Source organism: Hippocampus guttulatus, chromosome 1 (assembly GCF_054856545.1).
Source record: "Hippocampus guttulatus isolate MCC_2025c chromosome 1, RoL_Hgut_1.0, whole genome shotgun sequence".
Classification (NCBI taxonomy): domain Eukaryota; kingdom Metazoa; phylum Chordata; class Actinopteri; order Syngnathiformes; family Syngnathidae; genus Hippocampus; species Hippocampus guttulatus.
Window position 1 is genome coordinate 36,965,449 of NC_141261.1, and position 24,834 is coordinate 36,990,282.

Here is a 24,834-nt window from a genome sequence, read left to right on the forward strand (position 1 = left end):
TCGGGCTGAAAATGCATTTAAAGCAATAAAAACTCAAATTGAGTGTCACGCCTAAACCAAAGGACTTATGCACACACTTCAACATGTATTTTGTTCAGGATGACCACCTGAAGCCTAAATGAGCATTAATTTGACCACACAACTCATTCCTATGAAGATACATTCAAAGTCAGAAAGCGCGCTCAGCTCGGACTGAAAATGCATTTAAAGCAATAAAAACTCAAATGGAGTGTCACGCCTAAACCAAAGGACTTATGCACACACTTCAACATGTATTTAGTTCAGGATGACCACCTGAAGCCGAAATGAGCATTAATTTGACCACACAATTCATTCTTATGAAGATACATTCAAACTCACAAAACATGCTCAGCTCGGGCTGAAAATGCATTTAAAGCAATAAAAACTCAAATTGAGTGTCACGCCTAAACCAAAGGACTTATGCACACACTTCAACATGTATTTTGTTCAGGATGACCACCTGAAGCCTAAATGAGCATTAATTTGACCACACAACTCATTCCTATGAAGATACATTCAAACTCACAAAACGTGCTCAACTCGGGCTGAAAATGCATTTAAAGCAATAAAAACTCAAATTGAGTGTCACGCCTAAACCAAAGGACTTATGCACACACTTCAACATGTATTTAGTTCAGGATGTCCTCCTGAAGCCTAAATGAGCATTAATTTGACCACACAACTCATTCCTATGAAGATACATTCAAACTCACAAAAAGTGCTCAGCTCGGGCTGAAAATGCATTTAAAGCAATAAAAACTCAAATTGAGTGTCACGCCCAAACCAAAGAACTTATGCACACACTTCAATATTTATTTAGTTCAGGATGACCACCTGAAGCCTAAATGAGCATTAATTTGACCACACAACTAATTCCTATGAAGCTACATTCAAACACACAAAACGTGCTCAGCTCGGGCTGAAAATGCATTTAAAGCAATAAAAACTCAAATTGAGTGTCACGCCTAAACCAAAGGACTTATGCACACACTTCAACATGTATTTTGTTCAGGATGACCACCTGAAGCCTAAATGAGCATTAATTTGACCACACAACTGATTCCTATGAAGATACATTCAAACTCACAAAACGTGCTCAGCTCGGGCTGAAAATGCATTTAAAGCAATAAAAACTCAAATTGAGTGTCACGCCTAAACCAAAGGACTTATGCACACACTTCAACATGTATTTTGTTCAGGATGACCACCTGAAGCCTAAATGAGCATTAATTTGACCACACAACTCATTCCTATGAAGATACATTCAAACTCACAAAACGTGCTCAACTCGGGCTGAAAATGCATTTAAAGCAATAAAAACTCAAATTTTAAAAAACTTTACCAGTGTAGGCAACTTAATAATAATAATAATACTAATAATACATTTTATTGATAAGCGCCTTTCAAGACACCCAAGGACACTTTACAATAACAAAAAACACAAAACAATACGGGTTGAGCAGCTGACATGTCTGTCATTTTCTTGTGAGAATTAATTTTTTTCCAGAACAACACTCACAAAATTAGATATAGGTCTACATGACTTCCAACATTGTGATGTGCACTCACAGCAGCAATACCAGTCTTCGGCCGCTCAATTCATGCAAATTCTTCTCAAGACACTGCTCATGGTACCACCTTTCGCACTGGGTCTCGTCAAAAGGGGGCCGGGGGGAGAGAACCCTAACATCGCAAGATTATATGTTCGGAAATTTCAATCAGGATAACTCTAAGTTGCTTTTAAAATTCAAATTTTTTCTTTTACTTGAACCAACCCAATTTCAATGATGCATGCAAAGCATCATGAAGACAATGTCGATGCAAGATAAATTGTGTGTTCTTCCATTGTAAAAATCACTCGTTTTGTCAGAGGACCTTTTCCAGGTGGTTTTGCCATTTAGAGCATGCCACAGTGCATGGCGAGAACAAATACGACAACATGACGGAATATCAGTGAACATTAAACTTAAAATTCACAGTGTGTAAATATGGGATTGAAATTTTATCTTGACATTTTATTTTCATCGGAGCAGTGAATAACACGAGATTTTTCGTTGTGGTACAAGTCATAAAAAATGACTTTCTCATAAGCTTTCAGAATTCATCCCTGGTATCAACACTTCCTCTTCATGAAGTAGTTTGAAACAAAATATATCTTTGGCATCATTTCTGGATGCCACAATTAAACATTTTTTGCATGGGTGATCATCATCCAATAAACCTGCTGTGGTCAGTATTTCTGACGATTGTCTTGTTCTCTTATTTTCCATCGCCACATAATGTTCTAAAATTGATGCACGGAATGTCTGGGGAAGGCCTTCATCAGTTCCACTGCCATCTGAAAAAAAATAGCTTGTTTGTCTTGTGGGAGTGACAAAACTGTTTCGGGCGAACAATTTGAAAACACAATTTGTACAAGGCTGCATAAAGCTGGACGATCGCTTGGTTGTGCGTTGAAGTTTTGGACCCTGTGTTGTCAACCCGCGCCACTTTCGGCCTGCCTGGCTTGGAGGAGCTCCGGCGGGGACAAACTGGCGGCATCGCTTCTATACCGGCCCGTCGCGGGCGTATTCGACGAGGTTTATTAGCCCGTTGCTTGACACCCGCGCCCCTCCCGGCTTCCCGCAAGATCCCCCTGATCAGAGCTGCATTGCGATCCGCTAGGAGCAGCCGCGCCCGGGCCGTGTTTTGCAGCGGCATTGTACGATATTTCGCGAGGATGGCCGTGAGCTTTTCACCCACTTCGCTTGCAACCCGGGCCACGTTGGACCGACGGGCGCGGCGAAACTCCGGCGAGGTCAGGCGGGTGGCGTATTTTCCTTCACAGAATGTCGCGCGGGTGTGCGTCGAAGTTTTCTGCCCTTTGTGTTAGGGTCCATTGTTTGTCCACAGTGTCGACCCTCCCTTTTGATTTTGCGCCCGGGACCTAACCGACGCTGTCGCTTGGCCCCGCCAGAGCTGCGCCGTGCCTGGCGGGCCGGCAAAGGCGAGTGTTGCAAGCGAAGAGGTGGAAGACCTCGCGCACACCAACACGACCTGCCGGGAGCAAAGCTGCTGCCCGCTCGGCTCCGCCAGAGATGCACCTCGCTTTGAGGGACAGGGGGCGCGGTGTGCAATCAAAGGGAAGAAAAACTTGGGAATCAAACCGCGCGAAGGTCCGGGACCGAACCGATGCCACCCGCTTGGCCCTGCCGGAGTTGCGCGGGGCAGGTAGGGCCGAGAGTGGTGTGTGTGATAAGCGAAGCGGAGGAACAGCTCACGCCCGCCCGTGAGAAATTTCGGACAGAGCCGTTTTTGCCCACGGCCGAGCCGGAGTTGCTCCGCTGCGGCGCTCAGGCTGTTCCGACGAGGATGTTGGGGCGGAGCGCTGGGAGAACCGCGGGTGTTAAGCAAAGTGTTCGGCTTCGTGAGAGATGAAGAGAGGAACCACGCGCAGACACAAAAAGCACAGAAGGGTTTTATTGCCAGTAAGCGAGACAGGCCGAGGTGGTCACAACTGAAAGGTAGTCAAAATGATCAATTCGAGGAGTGCAGGAATCCTGGAGCGGTACGGCGTCGTCGACACGGCAGGAAGGATCTCTGACGAAGTGACAATGGGTGGCTCTTCAGGCTGGCTTTTATGCTGCAAGTGGCAGATGAGATAATGACTCGCAGGTGTGTCGGGGAGGCAGGTGCACTGATTAGAGAAGCGCCCATCCCACACTGAAAAAGGTAACAATAACTTTTTGGGAGCGGCAAATTCCCCCACAGGAGAACAGAGAAATAGTGGTTTGATTTCGTGGAGTTCGTGGCGCAATGCATGAGGCGTCTGACTACAAATCAGGTCATGCTCGGCCAAAGAGAGGGCGTCCACCAGGTTGAAAAAGAGATGAAGAGCAAACACTGTCAATACATAATAAAGTTTCTCTGTCCCAATATCCCAAAAAAAAAGCCCAGTCCGAAGTAGCAAGATTAAGAAAATCTTTTGAAAAAACGCTCACATGAGGCGGATTTTGAGCCTTGCCTATGCAGTGATATTAATAATAATTGTAATAATAATCATGAAAAAGTGTGATGGTGGCGTGGCATTCATTTATCTTTTGAATTGGTGCGTTTAGATTTTTGTTTTTTGCTTTTCCTTGTATTTGGGTGTAGTTTCAAGCGCAGCTCATGTTCACACAACGCACATTTTATCTCATTATTTTTAGAGGGTCACAGGAAATCATATGGAAGGCTGCAATGGCCAACTCTCACCAGCAGAGGCTATCGTAAAGTGCTGGCCGTGCATGGACAAATAGGGCTCTCGCATTTCAGAAAGCACAAGAGTGACACAACGTGGCATCAGCTCTGAGCAGCAAATATTGTCAATTCATCGTCAATTTTTTCCGTCCCAAGAACCCCCCAAAAAAGTCAAAAGAGCCAAGATTTTTTAAAAACGCTCACATCAGAAGGATTTTGAGGCGTGTCGATGCAAAAAAAAAAGAAAAAAGAAAAAAGACAATTAAAAAGTGTGATGGGGACACGACGTTCTTTGAATTCTAAATTGATATATTTCGATTTTTTTTGCTTTCACATGTATTTGGTTTGAGATTCGATTTCAGCTCATGTTCACAGGGCGGACATTTTATGTTGTTGCTTATTTTTAGAGGGTCATAAAAAAAATCCCAGACTTGACTTCTTCGTTTACAGTTGACTGAATAGGGATGATTGTTTTATTTGGGAGCAGAGAGATGTTGACTTAAATTCGCGGAGTTTATGATGCCACGGATAACGTGTCTCAATACGATTCAGTATTCGTTCGCGGAACGTCGCGCGGCTGGAAGCCGACGTTTTCTGCCCTTTGCGTTCGAAACCATTGTGTGTCCACGGTGCCGCCCCTCCCTTTTTTTGTCTCTTTTTCAGTGTGGGCTGGGCGCCTCTCGAATCAGTGCACCTGCCTCCCCTACACACGTGCGAGTCTTCATCTCATCTGCCACTTGCACCATAAAAGACAGCGTGAACAGCCACCCGTTGCCAGTTCGTCAGCGATCCTTCCTGCCGAGCTAGCTGCTGCCACGCCGTTACGCTCCAGCATTTCTGCACTCCTCAACGTGATCATTTTGACTAGCTTTCAGTTGTTTACACCTCGACCTGACCAACTTTCTGGCAATAAAACCCCTCTTCGTTTTTGGTGTCTGTGTGTGGTTCTTGTATTGATCTCTCACGAAACCTAACACTTTAATTCACATTCGACCCAAACTCCTCGTTTGGAGCGTCCCTCGCGCCGAAACGGTGCAGCATCGGCGGTGCCGTGGGCATAAAAAACTCGGGACGACATTTCGCGCGGGTGGGCGTGAGATGTTCCTCCGCTTCACTGGTAACCCTGGATACTCTCCGCCGTACGGGTGCCGTGCGCCCCGAACCCGAAGCAATGAGGGACATTTTAGGGCGGTCGGGTTCGGGTAGGGGTAGGGCTCGGGCTCGGGCTCGGGCCGCCCGATCTTACTTCTGCTCCGGCGGGGCCAAGCGGGTGGCATCCGTTCGGTCCCGGACCTTCGTGCTGTTTGATTACCAAAGGACTTATGCACACACTTCAACTTGTATTTTGTTCAGGATGACCTCCTGAAGCCTAAATGAGCATTAATTTGATCACACAACTCATGCCTATGAAGATACATTCAAACTCACAAAACGTGCTCAGCTCGGGCTGAAAATGCATTTAAAGCAATAAAAACTCAAATTGAGTGTCACACCTAAACCAAAGGACTTATGGACACACTTCAACATGTATTTTGTTCAGGATGACCACCTGAAGACTAAATGAGCATTCATTTGACCACACAACTCATTCCTATGAAGATACATTCAAAGTCAGAAAGCGCGCTCAGCTCAGGCTACAAATGCATTTAAAGCAATAAAAACTCAAATTGAGTGTCACGCCTAAACCAGAGGATTTATGCACACACTTCAACATGTATTTTGTTCAGGATGTCCTCCTGAAGCCTAAATGAGCATTAATTTGACTACACAACTCATTCCTATGAAGATACATTCAAAGTCAGAAAGCGCGCTCAAGCTCGGGCTGAAAATGCATTTAAAGCAATAAAAACTCAAATTGAGTGTCACACCTAAACCAAAGGACTTATGCACACATTCAACATGTATTTTGTTCAGGATGACCTCCTGAAGCCTATATGAGCTTTAATTTGACCACACAACTCATTCCTATGAAGATACATTCAAACTCACAAAACGTGCTCAGCTCGGGCTGAAAATGCATTTAAAGCAATAAAAACTCAAATTGAGTGTCACGCCTAAACCAAAGGATTTATGCACACACTTTAACATGTATTTTGTTCAGAAGGACCACCTGAAGCCTAAATGAGCATTAATTTGATCACACAATTCATGCCTATGAAGATGCATTCAAACTCACAAAACGTGCTCAGCTCGGGCTGAAAATGCATTTAAAGCAATAAAAACTCAAATTGAGTGTCACACCTAAACCAAAGGACTTATGCACACACTTCATCATGTATTTTGTTCAGGATGGCCTCCTGAAGCCTAAAAGAGCATTAATTTGACTAAACAAATCATTCCTATGAAGATACATTCAAAGTCAGAAAGCGCGCTCAGCTCGGGCTGAAAATGCATTTAAAGCAATAAAAACTCAAATTGAGTGTCACACCTAAACCAAAGGATTATGCACACACTTCAACATGTATTTTGTTCAGGATGGCCTCCTGAAGCCTATATGAGCATTAATTTGACCACACAACTCATTCCTATGAAGATACATTCAAACTCACAAAAGGTGCTCAGCTCGGGCTGAAAATGCATTTAAAGCAATAAAAACTCAAATTGAGTGTCACACCTAAACCAAAGGACTTATGCACACACTTCATCATGTATTTTGTTCAGGATGGCCTCCTGAAGCCTAAAAGAGCATTAATTTGACTAAACAAATCATTCCTATGAAGATACATTCAAAGTCAGAAAGCGCGCTCAGCTCGGACTGAAAATGCATTTAAAGCAATAAAAACTCAAATGGAGTGTCACGCCTAAACCAAAGGACTTATGCACACACTTCAACATGTATTTAGTTCAGGATGACCACCTGAAGCCGAAATGAGCATTAATTTGACCACACAACTCATTCTTATGAAGATACATTCAAACTCACAAAACATGCTCAGCTCGGGCTGAAAATGCATTTAAAGCAATAAAAACTCAAATTGAGTGTCACGCCTAAACCAAAGGACTTTAGCACACACTTCAACATGTATTTAGTTCAGGATGTCCTCCTGAAGCCTATATGAGCTTTAATTTGACCACACAACTCATTCCTATGAAGATACATTCAAATCCACAAAACGTGCTCAGCTCGGGCTGAAAATGCATTTAAAGCAATAAAAACTCAAATTGAGTGTCACGCCTAAACCAAAGGACTTATGCACACACTTCAACATGTATTTTGTTCAGGATGACCACCTGAAGCCTAAATGAGCATTAATTTGACCACACAACTCATTCCTATGAAGATACATTCAAACTCACAAAACGTGCTCAACTCGGGCTGAAAATGCATTTAAAGCAATAAAAACTCAAATTGAGTGTCACGCCTCAACCAAAGGACTTATGCACACACTTCAACATGTATTTTGTTCAGGATGACCACCTGAAGCCTAAATGAGCATTCATTTGACCACACAACTCATTCCTATGAAGATACATTCAAAGTCAGAAAGCGCGCTCAGCTCAGGCTACAAATGCATTTAAAGCAATAAAAACTCAAATTGAGTGTCACGCCTAAACCAGAGGATTTATGCACACACTTCAACATGTATTTTGTTCAGGATGTCCTCCTGAAGCCTAAATGAGCATTAATTTGACTACACAACTCATTCCTATGAAGATACATTCAAACTCACAAAACGTGCTCAACTCGGGCTGAAAATGCATTTAAAGCAATAAAAACTCAAATTGAGTGTCACGCCTAAACCAAAGGACTTATGCACACATTCAACATGTATTTTGTTCAGGATGACCTCCTGAAGCCTAAATGGGCAATAATTTGACCACACAACTCATTCCTATGAAGATACATTCAAAGTCAGAAAGCGCGCTCAGCTCGGGCTGAAACTGCATTTAAAGCAATAAAAACTAAAATTGAGTGTCACGCCTAAACCAAAGGATTTATGCACACACTTTAACATGTATTTTGTTCAGAAGGACCACCTGAAGCCTAAATGAGCATTAATTTGATCACACAATTCATGCCTATAAAGATGCATTCAAACTCACAAAACGTGCTCAGCTCGGGCTGAAAATGCATTTAAAGCAATAAAAACTCAAATTGAGTGTCACACCTAAACCAAAGGACTTATGCACACACTTCATCATGTATTTTGTTCAGGATGGCCTCCTGAAGCCTAAAAGAGCATTAATTTGACTAAACAAATCATTCCTATGAAGATACATTCAAAGTCAGAAAGCGCGCTCAGCTCGGAATGAAAATGCATTTAAAGCAATAAAAACTCAAATTGAGTGTCACACCTAAACCAAAGGATTATGCACACACTTCAACATGTATTTTGTTCAGGATGGCCTCCTGAAGCCTATATGAGCATTAATTTGACCACACAACTCATTCCTATGAAGATACATTCAAACTCACAAAACATGCTCAGCTCGGGCTGAAAATGCATTTAAAGCAATAAAACTCAAATTGAGTGTCACGCCTAAACCAAAGGACTTATGCACACACTTCAACATGTATTTTGTTCAGGATGACCACCTGAAGCCTAAATGAGCATTAATTTGACCACACAACTCATTCCTATGAAGATACATTCAAACTCACAAAACGTGCTCAACTCGGGCTGAAAATGCATTTAAAGCAATAAAAACTCAAATTGAGTGTCACGCCTAAACCAAAGGACTTATGCATACACTTCAACATGTATTTTGTTCAGGATGACCACCTGAAGCCTAAATGAGCATTAATTTGACCACACAACTCATTCCTATGAAGATACATTCAAACTCACAAAACGTGCTCAGCTCGGGCTGAAAATGCATTTAAAGCAATCAAAACTCAAATTGAGTGTAAGGCCTAAACCAAAGGACTTATGCACACACTTCAACATGTATTTTGTTCAGGATGACCTCCTGAAGCCCATATGAGAATTAATTTGACCACACAACTCATTCCTATGAAGATACATTCAAACTCACAAAACGTGCTCAGCTCGGGCTGAAAATGCATTTAAAGCAATAAAAACTCAAATTGAGTGTCACGCCAAAACCAAAGGACTTATGCACACACTTCAACATGTATTTTGTTCAGGATGACCACCTGAAGCCTAAATGAGCATTAATTTGACCACACAACTCATTCCTATGAAGATACATTCAAACTCACAAAACGTGCTCAACTCGGGCTGAAAATGCATTTAAAGCAATAAAAACTCAAATTGAGTGTCACGCCTAAACCAAAGGACTTATGCACACACTTCAACATGTATTTAGTTCAGGATGACCACCTGAAGCCGAAATGAGCATTAATTTGACCACACAATTCATTCTTATGAAGATACATTCAAACTCACAAAACATGCTCAGCTCGGGCTGAAAATGCATTTAAAGCAATAAAAACTCAAATTGAGTGTCACGCCTAAACCAAAGGACTTATGCACACACTTCAACATGTATTTTGTTCAGGATGACCACCTGAAGCCTAAATGAGCATTAATTTGACCATACAACTCATTCCTATGAAGATACATTCAAACTCACAAAACGTGCTCAACTCGGGCTGAAAATGCATTTAAAGCAATAAAAACTCAAATTGAGTGTCACGCCTCAACCAAAGGACTTATGCACACACTTCAACGTGTATTTTGTTCAGGATGACCTCCTGAAGCCTAAATGAGCAATAGTTTGACCACACAACTAATTCCTATGAAGCTACATTCAAACTCACAAAACGTGCTCAGCTCGGGCTGAAAATGCATTTAAAGCAATAAAAACTCAAATTGAGTGTCACGCCTAAACCAAAGGACTTATGCACACACTTCAACATGTATTTTGTTCAGGATGACCACCTGAAGCCTAAATGAGCATTAATTTGACCACACAACTCATTCCTATGAAGATACATTCAAACTCACAAAACGTGCTCAGCTCGGGCTGAAAATGCATTTAAAGCAATAAAAACTCAAATTGAGTGTCACGCCTAAACCGAAGGACTTATGCACACACTTCAAGATGTATTTTGTTCAGGATGACCTCCTGAAGCCTAAATGAGCAATAATTTGACCACACAACTCATTCCTATGAAGATACACTCAAAGTCAGAAAGCGCGCTCAGCTCGGACTGAAAATGCATTTAAAGCAATAAAAACTCAAATTGAGTGTCACGCCTAAACCAAAGGACTTATGCACACACTTCAACATGTATTTAGTTCAGGATGACCACCTGAAGCCGAAATGAGCATTAATTTGACCACACAATTCATTCTTATGAAGATACATTCAAACTCACAAAACATGCTCAGCTCGGGCTGAAAATGCATTTAAAGCAATCAAAACTCAAATTGAGTGTAAGGCCTAAACCAAAGGACTTATGCACACACTTCAACATGTATTTTGTTCAGGATGACCTCCTGAAGCCCATATGAGAATTAATTTGACCACACAACTCATTCCTATGAAGATACATTCAAACTCACAAAACGTGCTCAGCTCGGGCTGAAAATGCATTTAAAGCAATAAAAACTCAAATTGAGTGTCACGCCAAAACCAAAGGACTTATGCACACACTTCAACATGTATTTTGTTCAGGATGACCACCTGAAGCCTAAATGAGCATTAATTTGACCACACAACTCATTCCTATGAAGATACATTCAAACTCACAAAACGTGCTCAACTCGGGCTGAAAATGCATTTAAAGCAATAAAAACTCAAATTGAGTGTCACGCCTAAACCAAAGGACTTATGCATGCACTTCAACATGTATTTTGTTCAGGATGACCACCTGAAGCCTAAATGAGCATTAATTTGACCACACAACTCATTCCTATGAAGATACATTCAAACTCACAAAACGTGCTCAGCTCGGGCTGAAAATGCATTTAAAGCAATCAAAACTCAAATTGAGTGTAAGGCCTAAACCAAAGGACTTATGCACACACTTCAACATGTATTTTGTTCAGGATGACCTCCTGAAGCCCATATGAGAATTAATTTGACCACACAACTCATTCCTATGAAGATACATTCAAACTCACAAAACGTGCTCAGCTCGGGCTGAAAATTCATTTAAAGCAATAAAAACTCAAATGGAGTGTCACGCCTAAACCAAAGGACTTATGCACACACTTCAACATGTATTTTGTTCAGGATGACCACCTGAAGCCTAAATGAGCATTAATTTGACTAAACAAATCATTCCTATGAAGATACATTCAAAGTCAGAAAGCGCGCTCAGCTCGGAATGAAAATGCATTTAAAGCAATAAAAACTCAAATTGAGTGTCACACCTAAACCAAAGGATTATGCACACACTTCAACATGTATTTTGTTCAGGATGGCCTCCTGAAGCCTATATGAGCATTAATTTGACCACACAACTCATTCCTATGAAGATACATTCAAACTCACAAAACGTGCTCAACTCGGGCTGAAAATGCATTTAAAGCAATAAAAACTCAAATTGAGTGTCACGCCTCAACCAAAGGACTTATGCACACACTTCAACGTGTATTTTGTTCAGGATGACCTCCTGAAGCCTAAATGAGCAATAGTTTGACCACACAACTAATTCCTATCAAGCTACATTCAAACTCACAAAACGTGCTCAGCTCGGGCTGAAAATGCATTTAAAGCAATAAAAACTCAAATTGAGTGTCACGCCTAAACCAAAGGACTTATGCACACACTTCAACATGTATTTTGTTCAGGATGACCACCTGAAGCCTAAATGAGCATTAATTTGACCACACAACTCATTCCTATGAAGATACATTCAAACTCACAAAACGTGCTCAGCTCGGGCTGAAAATGCATTTAAAGCAATAAAAACTCAAATTGAGTGTCACGCCTAAACCGAAGGACTTATGCACACACTTCAAGATGTATTTTGTTCAGGATGACCTCCTGAAGCCTAAATGAGCAATAATTTGACCACACAACTCATTCCTATGAAGATACATTCAAAGTCAGAAAGCGCACTCAGCTCGGACTGAAAATGCATTTAAAGCAATAAAAACTCAAATGGAGTGTCACGCCTAAACCAAAGGACTTATGCACACACTTCAACATGTATTTAGTTCAGGATGACCACCTGAAGCCGAAATGAGCATTAATTTGACCACACAATTCATTCTTATGAAGATACATTCAAACTCACAAAACATGCTCAGCTCGGGCTGAAAATGCATTTAAAGCAATAAAAACTCAAATTGAGTGTCACGCCTAAACCAAAGGACTTATGCACACACTTCAACATGTATTTTGTTCAGGATGACCACCTGAAGCCTAAATGAGCATTAATTTGACCACACAACTCATTCCTATGAAGATACATTCAAACTCACAAAACGTGCTCAACTCGGGCTGAAAATGCATTTAAAGCAATAAAAACTCAAATTGAGTGTCACGCCTAAACCAAAGGACTTATGCACACACTTCAACATGTATTTAGTTCAGGATGTCCTCCTGAAGCCTAAATGAGCATTAATTTGACCACACAACTCATTCCTATGAAGATACATTCAAACTCACAAAAAGTGCTCAGCTCGGGCTGAAAATGCATTTAAAGCAATAAAAACTCAAATTGAGTGTCACGCCCAAACCAAAGAACTTATGCACGCACTTCAATATTTATTTAGTTCAGGATGACCACCTGAAGCCTAAATGAGCATTAATTTGACCACACAACTAATTCCTATGAAGCTACATTCAAACTCACAAAACGTGCTCAGCTCGGGCTGAAAATGCATTTAAAGCAATAAAAACTCAAATTGAGTGTCACGCCTAAACCAAAGGACTTATGCACACACTTCAACATGTATTTTGTTCAGGATGACCACCTGAAGCCTAAATGAGCATTAATTTGACCACACAACTGATTCCTATGAAGATACATTCAAACTCACAAAACGTGCTCAGCTCGGGCTGAAAATGCATTTAAAGCAATAAAAACTCAAATTGAGTGTCACGCCCAAACCAAAGAACTTATGCACAACCTTCAATATTTATTTAGTTCAGGATGACCACCTGAAGCCTAAATGAGCATTAATTTGACCACACAACTAATTCCTATGAAGCTACATTCAAACTCACAAAACGTGCTCAGCTCGGGCTGAAAATGCATTTAAAGCAATAAAAACTCAAATTGAGTGTCACGCCTAAACCAAAGGACTTATGCACACACTTCAACATGTATTTTGTTCAGGATGACCACCTGAAGCCTAAATGAGCATTAATTTGACCACACAACTCATTCCTATGAAGATACATTCAAACTCACAAAACGTGCTCAACTCGGGCTGAAAATGCATTTAAAGCAATAAAAACTCAAATTTTAAAAAACTTTACCAGTGTAGGCAACTTAATAATAATAATAATACTAATAATACATTTTATTGATAAGCGCCTTTCAAGACACCCAAGGACACTTTACAATAACAAAAAACACAAAACAATACGGGTTGAGCAGCTGACATGTCTGTCATTTTCTTGTGAGAATTAATTTTTTTCCAGAACAACACTCACAAAATTAGATATAGGTCTACATGACTTCCAACATTGTGATGTGCACTCACAGCAGCAATACCAGTCTTCGGCCGCTCAATTCATGCAAATTCTTCTCAAGACACTGCTCATGGTACCACCTTTCGCACTGGGTCTCGTCAAAAGGGGGCCGGGGGGAGAGAACCCTAACATCGCAAGATTATATGTTCGGAAATTTCAATCAGGATAACTCTAAGTTGCTTTTAAAATTCAAATTTTTTCTTTTACTTGAACCAACCCAATTTCAATGATGCATGCAAAGCATCATGAAGACAATGTCGATGCAAGATAAATTGTGTGTTCTTCCATTGTAAAAATCACTCGTTTTGTCAGAGGACCTTTTCCAGGTGGTTTTGCCATTTAGAGCATGCCACAGTGCATGGCGAGAACAAATACGACAACATGACGGAATATCAGTGAACATTAAACTTAAAATTCACAGTGTGTAAATATGGGATTGAAATTTTATCTTGACATTTTATTTTCATCGGAGCAGTGAATAACACGAGATTTTTCGTTGTGGTACAAGTCATAAAAAATGACTTTCTCATAAGCTTTCAGAATTCATCCCTGGTATCAACACTTCCTCTTCATGAAGTAGTTTGAAACAAAATATATCTTTGGCATCATTTCTGGATGCCACAATTAAACATTTTTTGCATGGGTGATCATCATCCAATAAACCTGCTGTGGTCAGTATTTCTGACGATTGTCTTGTTCTCTTATTTTCCATCGCCACATAATGTTCTAAAATTGATGCACGGAATGTCTGGGGAAGGCCTTCATCAGTTCCACTGCCATCTGAAAAAAAATAGCTTGTTTGTCTTGTGGGAGTGACAAAACTGTTTCGGGCGAACAATTTGAAAACACAATTTGTACAAGGCTGCATAAAGCTGGACGATCGCTTGGTTGTGCGTTGAAGTTTTGGACCCTGTGTTGTCAACCCGCGCCACTTTCGGCCTGCCTGGCTTGGAGGAGCTCCGGCGGGGACAAACTGGCGGCATCGCTTCTATACCGGCCCGTCGCGGGCGTATTCGACGAGGTTTATTAGCCCGTTGCTTGACACCCGCGCCCCTCCCGGCTTCCCGCAAGATCCCCCTGATCAGAGCTGCATTGCGATCCGCTAGGAGCAGCCGCGCCCGGGCCGTGTTTTGCAGCGGCATTGTACGATATTTCGCGAGGATGGCCGTGAGCTTTTCACCCACTTCGCTTGCAACCCGGGCCACGTTGGACCGACGGGCGCGGCGAAACTCCGGCGAGGTCAGGCGGGTGGCGTATTTTCCTTCACAGAATGTCGCGCGGGTGTGCGTCGAAGTTTTCTGCCCTTTGTGTTAGGGTCCATTGTTTGTCCACAGTGTCGACCCTCCCTTTTGATTTTGCGCCCGGGACCTAACCGACGCTGTCGCTTGGCCCCGCCAGAGCTGCGCCGTGCCTGGCGGGCCGGCAAAGGCGAGTGTTGCAAGCGAAGAGGTGGAAGACCTCGCGCACACCAACACGACCTGCCGGGAGCAAAGCTGCTGCCCGCTCGGCTCCGCCAGAGATGCACCTCGCTTTGAGGGACAGGGGGCGCGGTGTGCAATCAAAGGGAAGAAAAACTTGGGAATCAAACCGCGCGAAGGTCCGGGACCGAACCGATGCCACCCGCTTGGCCCTGCCGGAGTTGCGCGGGGCAGGTAGGGCCGAGAGTGGTGTGTGTGATAAGCGAAGCGGAGGAACAGCTCGCGCCCGCCCGTGAGAAATTTCGGACAGAGCCGTTTTTGCCCACGGCCGAGCCGGAGTTGCTCCGCTGCGGCGCTCAGGCTGTTCCGACGAGGATGTTGGGGCGGAGCGCTGGGAGAACCGCGGGTGTTAAGCAAAGTGTTCGGCTTCGTGAGAGATGAAGAGAGGAACCACGCGCAGACACAAAAAGCACAGAAGGGTTTTATTGCCAGTAAGCGAGACAGGCCGAGGTGGTCACAACTGAAAGGTAGTCAAAATGATCAATTCGAGGAGTGCAGGAATCCTGGAGCGGTACGGCGTCGTCGACACGGCAGGAAGGATCTCTGACGAAGTGACAATGGGTGGCTCTTCAGGCTGGCTTTTATGCTGCAAGTGGCAGATGAGATAATGACTCGCAGGTGTGTCGGGGAGGCAGGTGCACTGATTAGAGAAGCGCCCATCCCACACTGAAAAAGGTAACAATAACTTTTTGGGAGCGGCAAATTCCCCCACAGGAGAACAGAGAAATAGTGGTTTGATTTCGTGGAGTTCGTGGCGCAATGCATGAGGCGTCTGACTACAAATCAGGTCATGCTCGGCCAAAGAGAGGGCGTCCACCAGGTTGAAAAAGAGATGAAGAGCAAACACTGTCAATACATAATAAAGTTTCTCTGTCCCAATATCCCAAAAAAAAAGCCCAGTCCGAAGTAGCAAGATTAAGAAAATCTTTTGAAAAAACGCTCACATGAGGCGGATTTTGAGCCTTGCCTATGCAGTGATATTAATAATAATTGTAATAATAATCATGAAAAAGTGTGATGGTGGCGTGGCATTCATTTATCTTTTGAATTGGTGCGTTTAGATTTTTGTTTTTTGCTTTTCCTTGTATTTGGGTGTAGTTTCAAGCGCAGCTCATGTTCACACAACGCACATTTTATCTCATTATTTTTAGAGGGTCACAGGAAATCATATGGAAGGCTGCAATGGCCAACTCTCACCAGCAGAGGCTATCGTAAAGTGCTGGCCGTGCATGGACAAATAGGGCTCTCGCATTTCAGAAAGCACAAGAGTGACACAACGTGGCATCAGCTCTGAGCAGCAAATATTGTCAATTCATCGTCAATTTTTTCCGTCCCAAGAACCCCCCAAAAAAGTCAAAAGAGCCAAGATTTTTTAAAAACGCTCACATCAGAAGGATTTTGAGGCGTGTCGATGCAAAAAAAAAAGAAAAAAGAAAAAAGACAATTAAAAAGTGTGATGGGGACACGACGTTCTTTGAATTCTAAATTGATATATTTCGATTTTTTTTGCTTTCACATGTATTTGGTTTGAGATTCGATTTCAGCTCATGTTCACAGGGCGGACATTTTATGTTGTTGCTTATTTTTAGAGGGTCATAAAAAAAATCCCAGACTTGACTTCTTCGTTTACAGTTGACTGAATAGGGATGATTGTTTTATTTGGGAGCAGAGAGATGTTGACTTAAATTCGCGGAGTTTATGATGCCACGGATAACGTGTCTCAATACGATTCAGTATTCGTTCGCGGAACGTCGCGCGGCTGGAAGCCGACGTTTTCTGCCCTTTGCGTTCGAAACCATTGTGTGTCCACGGTGCCGCCCCTCCCTTTTTTTGTCTCTTTTTCAGTGTGGGCTGGGCGCCTCTCGAATCAGTGCACCTGCCTCCCCTACACACGTGCGAGTCTTCATCTCATCTGCCACTTGCACCATAAAAGACAGCGTGAACAGCCACCCGTTGCCAGTTCGTCAGCGATCCTTCCTGCCGAGCTAGCTGCCGCCACGCCGTTACGCTCCAGCATTTCTGCACTCCTCAACGTGATCATTTTGACTAGCTTTCAGTTGTTTACACCTCGACCTGACCAACTTTCTGGCAATAAAACCCCTCTTCGTTTTTGGTGTCTGTGTGTGGTTCTTGTATTGATCTCTCACGAAACCTAACACTTTAATTCACATTCGACCCAAACTCCTCGTTTGGAGCGTCCCTCGCGCCGAAACGGTGCAGCATCGGCGGTGCCGTGGGCATAAACAACTCGGTACGACATTTCGCGCGGGTGGGCGTGAGATGTTCCTCCGCTTCACTGGTAACCCTGGATACTCTCCGCCGTACGGGTGCCGTGCGCCCCGAACCCGAAGCAATGAGGGACATTTTAGGGCGGTCGGGTTCGGGTAGGGGTAGGGCTCGGGCTCGGGCTCGGGCCGCCCGATCTTACTTCTGCTCCGGCGGGGCCAAGCGGGTGGCATCCGTTCGGTCCCGGACCTTCGTGCTGTTTGATTACCAAAGGACTTATGCACACACTTCAACTTGTATTTTGTTCAGGATGACCTCCTGAAGCCTAAATGAGCATTAATTTGATCACACAACTCATGCCTATGAAGATACATTCAAACTCACAAAACGTGCTCAGCTCGGGCTGAAAATGCATTTAAAGCAATAAAAACTCAAATTGAGTGTCACACCTAAACCAAAGGACTTATGGACACACTTCAACATGTATTTTGTTCAGGATGACCACCTGAAGCCTAAATGAGCATTCATTTGACCACACAACTCATTCCTATGAAGATACATTCAAAGTCAGAAAGCGCGCTCAGCTCAGGCTACAAATGCATTTAAAGCAATAAAAACTCAAATTGAGTGTCACGCCTAAACCAGAGGATTTATGCACACACTTCAACATGTATTTTGTTCAGGATGTCCTCCTGAAGCCTAAATGAGCATTAATTTGACTACACAACTCATTCCTATGAAGATACATTCAAAGTCAGAAAGCGCGCTCAAGCTCGGGCTGAAAATGCATTTAAAGCAATAAAAACTCAAATTGAGTGTCACACCTAAACCAAAGGACTTATGCACACATTCAACATGTATTTTGTTCAGGATGACCTCCTGAAGCCTGTATGAGCTTTAATTTGACCACACAACTCATTCCTATGAAGATACATTCAAACTCACAAAACGTGCTCAGCTCGGGCTGAAAATGCATTTAAAGCAATAAAAACTCAAATTGAGTGTCACGCCTAAACCAAAGGATTTATGCACACACTTTAACATGTATTTTGTTCAGAAGGACCACCTGAAGCCTAAATGAGCATTAATTTGATCACACAATTCATGCCTATGAAGATGCATTCAAACTCACAAAACGTGCTCAGCTCGGGCTGAAAATGCATTTAAAGCAATAAAAACTCAAATTGAGTGTCACACCTAAACCAAAGGACTTATGCACACACTTCATCATGTATTTTGTTCAGGATGGCCTCCTGAAGCCTAAAAGAGCATTAATTTGACTAAACAAATCATTCCTATGAAGATACATTCAAAGTCAGAAAGCGCGCTCAGCTCGGAATGAAAATGCATTTAAAGCAATAAAAACTCAAATTGAGTGTCACACCTAAACCAAAGGATTATGCACACACTTCAACATGTATTTTGTTCAGGATGACCACCTGAAGCCCATATGAGAATTAATTTGACCACACAACTCATTCCTATGAAGATACATTCAAACTCACAAAACATGCTCAGCTCGGGCTGAAAATGCATTTAAAGCAATAAAACTCAAATTGAGTGTCACGCCTAAACCAAAGGACTTATGCACACACTTCAACATGTATTTTGTTCAGGATGACCACCTGAAGCCTAAATGAGCATTAATTTGACCACACAACTAATTCCTATGAAGCTACATTCAAACTCACAAAACGTGCTCAGCTCGGGCTGAAAATGCATTTAAAGCAATAAAAACTCAAATTGAGTGTCACGCCTAAACCAAAGGACTTATGCACACACTTCAACATGTATTTTGTTCAGGATGACCACCTGAAGCCTAAATGAGCATTAATTTGACCACACAACTGATTCCTATGAAGATACATTCAAACTCACAAAACGTGCTCAGCTCGGGCTGAAAATGCATTTAAAGCAATAAAAACTCAAATTGAGTGTCACGCCTAAACCAAAGGACTTATGCACACACTTCAACATGTATTTAGTTCAGGATGTCCTCCTGAAGCCTAAATGAGCATTAATTTGACCACACAACTCATTCCTCTGAAGATACATTCAAACTCACAAAAAGTGCTCAGCTCGGGCTGAAAATGCATTTAAAGCAATAAAAACTCAAATTGAGTGTCACGCCCAAACCAAAGAACTTATGCACAACCTTCAATATTTATTTAGTTCAGGATGACCACCTGAAGCCTAAATGAGCATTAATTTGACCACACAACTAATTCCTATGAAGCTACATTCAAACTCACAAAACGTGCTCAGCTCGGGCTGAAAATGCATTTAAAGCAATAAAAACTCAAATTGAGTGTCACGCCTAAACCAAAGGACTTATGCACACACTTCAACATGTATTTTGTTCAGGATGACCACCTGAAGCCTAAATGAGCATTAATTTGACCACACAACTCATTCCTATGAAGATACATTCAAACTCACAAAACGTGCTCAACTCGGGCTGAAAATGCATTTAAAGCAATAAAAACTCAAATTTTAAAAAACTTTACCAGTGTAGGCAACTTAATAATAATAATAATACTAATAATACATTTTATTGATAAGCGCCTTTCAAGACACCCAAGGACACTTTACAATAACAAAAAACACAAAACAATACGGGTTGAGCAGCTGACATGTCTGTCATTTTCTTGTGAGAATTAATTTTTTTCCAGAACAACACTCACAAAATTAGATATAGGTCTACATGACTTCCAACATTGTGATGTGCACTCACAGCAGCAATACCAGTCTTCGGCCGCTCAATTCATGCAAATTCTTCTCAAGACACTGCTCATGGTACCACCTTTCGCACTGGGTCTCGTCAAAAGGGGGCCGGGGGGAGAGAACCCTAACATCGCAAGATTATATGTTCGGAAATTTCAATCAGGATAACTCTAAGTTGCTTTTAAAATTCAAATTTTTTCTTTTACTTGAACCAACCCAATTTCAATGATGCATGCAAAGCATCATGAAGACAATGTCGATGCAAGATAAATTGTGTGTTCTTCCATTGTAAAAATCACTCGTTTTGTCAGAGGACCTTTTCCAGGTGGTTTTGCCATTTAGAGCATGCCACAGTGCATGGCGAGAACAAATACGACAACATGACGGAATATCAGTGAACATTAAACTTAAAATTCACAGTGTGTAAATATGGGATTGAAATTTTATCTTGACATTTTATTTTCATCGGAGCAGTGAATAACACGAGATTTTTCGTTGTGGTACAAGTCATAAAAAATGACTTTCTCATAAGCTTTCAGAATTCATCCCTGGTATCAACACTTCCTCTTCATGAAGTAGTTTGAAACAAAATATATCTTTGGCATCATTTCTGGATGCCACAATTAAACATTTTTTGCATGGGTGATCATCATCCAATAAACCTGCTGTGGTCAGTATTTCTGACGATTGTCTTGTTCTCTTATTTTCCATCGCCACATAATGTTCTAAAATTGATGCACGGAATGTCTGGGGAAGGCCTTCATCAGTTCCACTGCCATCTGAAAAAAAATAGCTTGTTTGTCTTGTGGGAGTGACAAAACTGTTTCGGGCGAACAATTTGAAAACACAATTTGTACAAGGCTGCATAAAGCTGGACGATCGCTTGGTTGTGCGTTGAAGTTTTGGACCCTGTGTTGTCAACCCGCGCCACTTTCGGCCTGCCTGGCTTGGAGGAGCTCCGGCGGGGACAAACTGGCGGCATCGCTTCTATACCGGCCCGTCGCGGGCGTATTCGACGAGGTTTATTAGCCCGTTGCTTGACACCCGCGCCCCTCCCGGCTTCCCGCAAGATCCCCCTGATCAGAGCTGCATTGCGATCCGCTAGGAGCAGCCGCGCCCGGGCCGTGTTTTGCAGCGGCATTGTACGATATTTCGCGAGGATGGCCGTGAGCTTTTCACCCACTTCGCTTGCAACCCGGGCCACGTTGGACCGACGGGCGCGGCGAAACTCCGGCGAGGTCAGGCGGGTGGCGTATTTTCCTTCACAGAATGTCGCGCGGGTGTGCGTCGAAGTTTTCTGCCCTTTGTGTTAGGGTCCATTGTTTGTCCACAGTGTCGACCCTCCCTTTTGATTTTGCGCCCGGGACCTAACCGACGCTGTCGCTTGGCCCCGCCAGAGCTGCGCCGTGCCTGGCGGGCCGGCAAAGGCGAGTGTTGCAAGCGAAGAGGTGGAAGACCTCGCGCACACCAACACGACCTGCCGGGAGCAAAGCTGCTGCCCGCTCGGCTCCGCCAGAGATGCACCTCGCTTTGAGGGACAGGGGGCGCGGTGTGCAATCAAAGGGAAGAAAAACTTGGGAATCAAACCGCGCGAAGGTCCGGGACCGAACCGATGCCACCCGCTTGGCCCTGCCGGAGTTGCGCGGGGCAGGTAGGGCCGAGAGTGGTGTGTGTGATAAGCGAAGCGGAGGAACAGCTCGCGCCCGCCCGTGAGAAATTTCGGACAGAGCCGTTTTTGCCCACGGCCGAGCCGGAGTTGCTCCGCTGCGGCGCTCAGGCTGTTCCGACGAGGATGTTGGGGCGGAGCGCTGGGAGAACCGCGGGTGTTAAGCAAAGTGTTCGGCTTCGTGAGAGATGAAGAGAGGAACCACGCGCAGACACAAAAAGCACAGAAGGGTTTTATTGCCAGTAAGCGAGACAGGCCGAGGTGGTCACAACTGAAAGGTAGTCAAAATGATCAATTCAAGGAGTGCAGGAATCCTGGAGCGGTACGGCGTCGTCGACACGGCAGGAAGGATCTCTGACGAAGTGACAATGGGTGGCTCTTCAGGCTGGCTTTTATGCTGCAAGTGGCAGATGAGATAATGACTCGCAGGTGTGTCGGGGAGGCAGGTGCACTGATTAGAGAAGCGCCCATCCCACACTGAAAAAGGTAACAATAACTTTTTGGGAGCGGCAAATTCCCCCACAGGAGAACAGAGAAATAGTGGTTTGATTTCGTGGAGTTCGTGGCGCAATGCATGAGGCGTCTGACTACAAATCAGGTCATGCTCGGCCAAAGAGAGGGCGTCCACCAGGTTGAAAAAGAGATGAAGAGCAAACACTGTCAATACATAATAAAGTTTCTCTGTCCCAATATCCCAAAAAAAAAGCCCAGTCCGAAGTAGCAAGATTAAGAAAATCTTTTGAAAAAACGCTCACATGAGGCGGATTTTGAGCCTTGCCTATGCAGTGATATTAATAATAATTGTAATAATAATCATGAAAAAGTGTGATGGTGGCGTGGCATTCATTTATCTTTTGAATTGGTGCGTTTAGATTTTTGTTTTTTGCTTTTCCTTGTATTTGGGTGTAGTTTCAAGCGCAGCTCATGTTCACACAACGCACATTTTATCTCATTATTTTTAGAGGGTCACAGGAAATCATATGGAAGGCTGCAATGGCCAACTCTCACCAGCAGAGGCTATCGTAAAGTGCTGGCCGTGCATGGACAAATAGGGCTCTCGCATTTCAGAAAGCACAAGAGTGACACAACGTGGCATCAGCTCTGAGCAGCAAATATTGTCAATTCATCGTCAATTTTTTCCGTCCCAAGAACCCCCCAAAAAAGTCAAAAGAGCCAAGATTTTTTAAAAACGCTCACATCAGAAGGATTTTGAGGCGTGTCGATGCAAAAAAAAGAAAAAAGAAAAAAGACAATTAAAAAGTGTGATGGGGACACGACGTTCTTTGAATTCTAAATTGATATATTTCGATTTTTTTTTGCTTTCACATGTATTTGGTTTGAGATTCGATTTCAGCTCATGTTCACAGGGCGGACATTTTATGTTGTTGCTTATTTTTAGAGGGTCATAAAAAAAATCCCAGACTTGACTTCTTCGTTTACAGTTGACTGAATAGGGATGATTGTTTTATTTGGGAGCAGAGAGATGTTGACTTAAATTCGCGGAGTTTATGATGCCACGGATAACGTGTCTCAATACGATTCAGTATTCGTTCGCGGAACGTCGCGCGGCTGGAAGCCGACGTTTTCTGCCCTTTGCGTTCGAAACCATTGTGTGTCCACGGTGCCGCCCCTCCCTTTTTTTGTCTCTTTTTCAGTGTGGGCTGGGCGCCTCTCGAATCAGTGCACCTGCCTCCCCTACACACGTGCGAGTCTTCATCTCATCTGCCACTTGCACCATAAAAGACAGCGTGAACAGCCACCCGTTGCCAGTTCGTCAGCGATCCTTCCTGCCGAGCTAGCTGCCGCCACGCCGTTACGCTCCAGCATTTCTGCACTCCTCAACGTGATCATTTTGACTAGCTTTCAGTTGTTTACACCTCGACCTGACCAACTTTCTGGCAATAAAACCCCTCTTCGTTTTTGGTGTCTGTGTGTGGTTCAAAACTCACGAAACCTAACACTTTAATTCACATTCGACCCAAACTCCTCGTTTGGAGCGTCCCTCGCGCCGAAACGGTGCAGCATCGGCGGTGCCGTGGGCATAAACAACTCGGTAAGACATTTCGCGCGGGTGGGCGTGAGATGTTCCTCCGCTTCACTGGTAACCCTGGATACTCTCCGCCGTACGGGTGCCGTGCGCCCCGAACCCGAAGCAATGAGGGACATTTTAGGGCGGTCGGGTTCGGGTAGGGGTAGAGCTCGGGCTCGGGCCGCCCGATCTTACTTCTGCTCCGGCGGGGCCAAGCGGGTGGCATCCGTTCGGTCCCGGACCTTCGTGCTGTTTGATTACCAAAGGACTTATGCACACACTTCAACTTGTATTTTGTTCAGGATGACCTCCTGAAGCCTAAATGAGCATTAATTTGATCACACAACTCATGCCTATGAAGATACATTCAAACTCACAAAACGTGCTCAGCTCGGGCTGAAAATGCATTTAAAGCAATAAAAACTCAAATTGAGTGTCACACCTAAACCAAAGGACTTATGCACACACTTCAACATGTATTTTGTTCAGGATGACCACCTGAAGCCTAAATGAGCATTCATTTGACCACACAACTCATTCCTATGAAGATACATTCAAAGTCAGAAAGCGCGCTCAGCTCAGGCTACAAATGCATTTAAAGCAATAAAAACTCAAATTGAGTGTCACGCCTAAACCAGAGGATTTATGCACACACTTCAACATGTATTTTGTTCAGGATGTCCTCCTGAAGCCTAAATGAGCATTAATTTGACTACACAACTCATTCCTATGAAGATACATTCAAAGTCAGAAAGCGCGCTCAAGCTCGGGCTGAAAATGCATTTAAAGCAATAAAAACTCAAATTGAGTGTCACACCTAAACCAAAGGACTTATGCACACATTCAACATGTATTTTGTTCAGGATGACCTCCTGAAGCCTATATGAGCTTTAATTTGACCACACAACTCA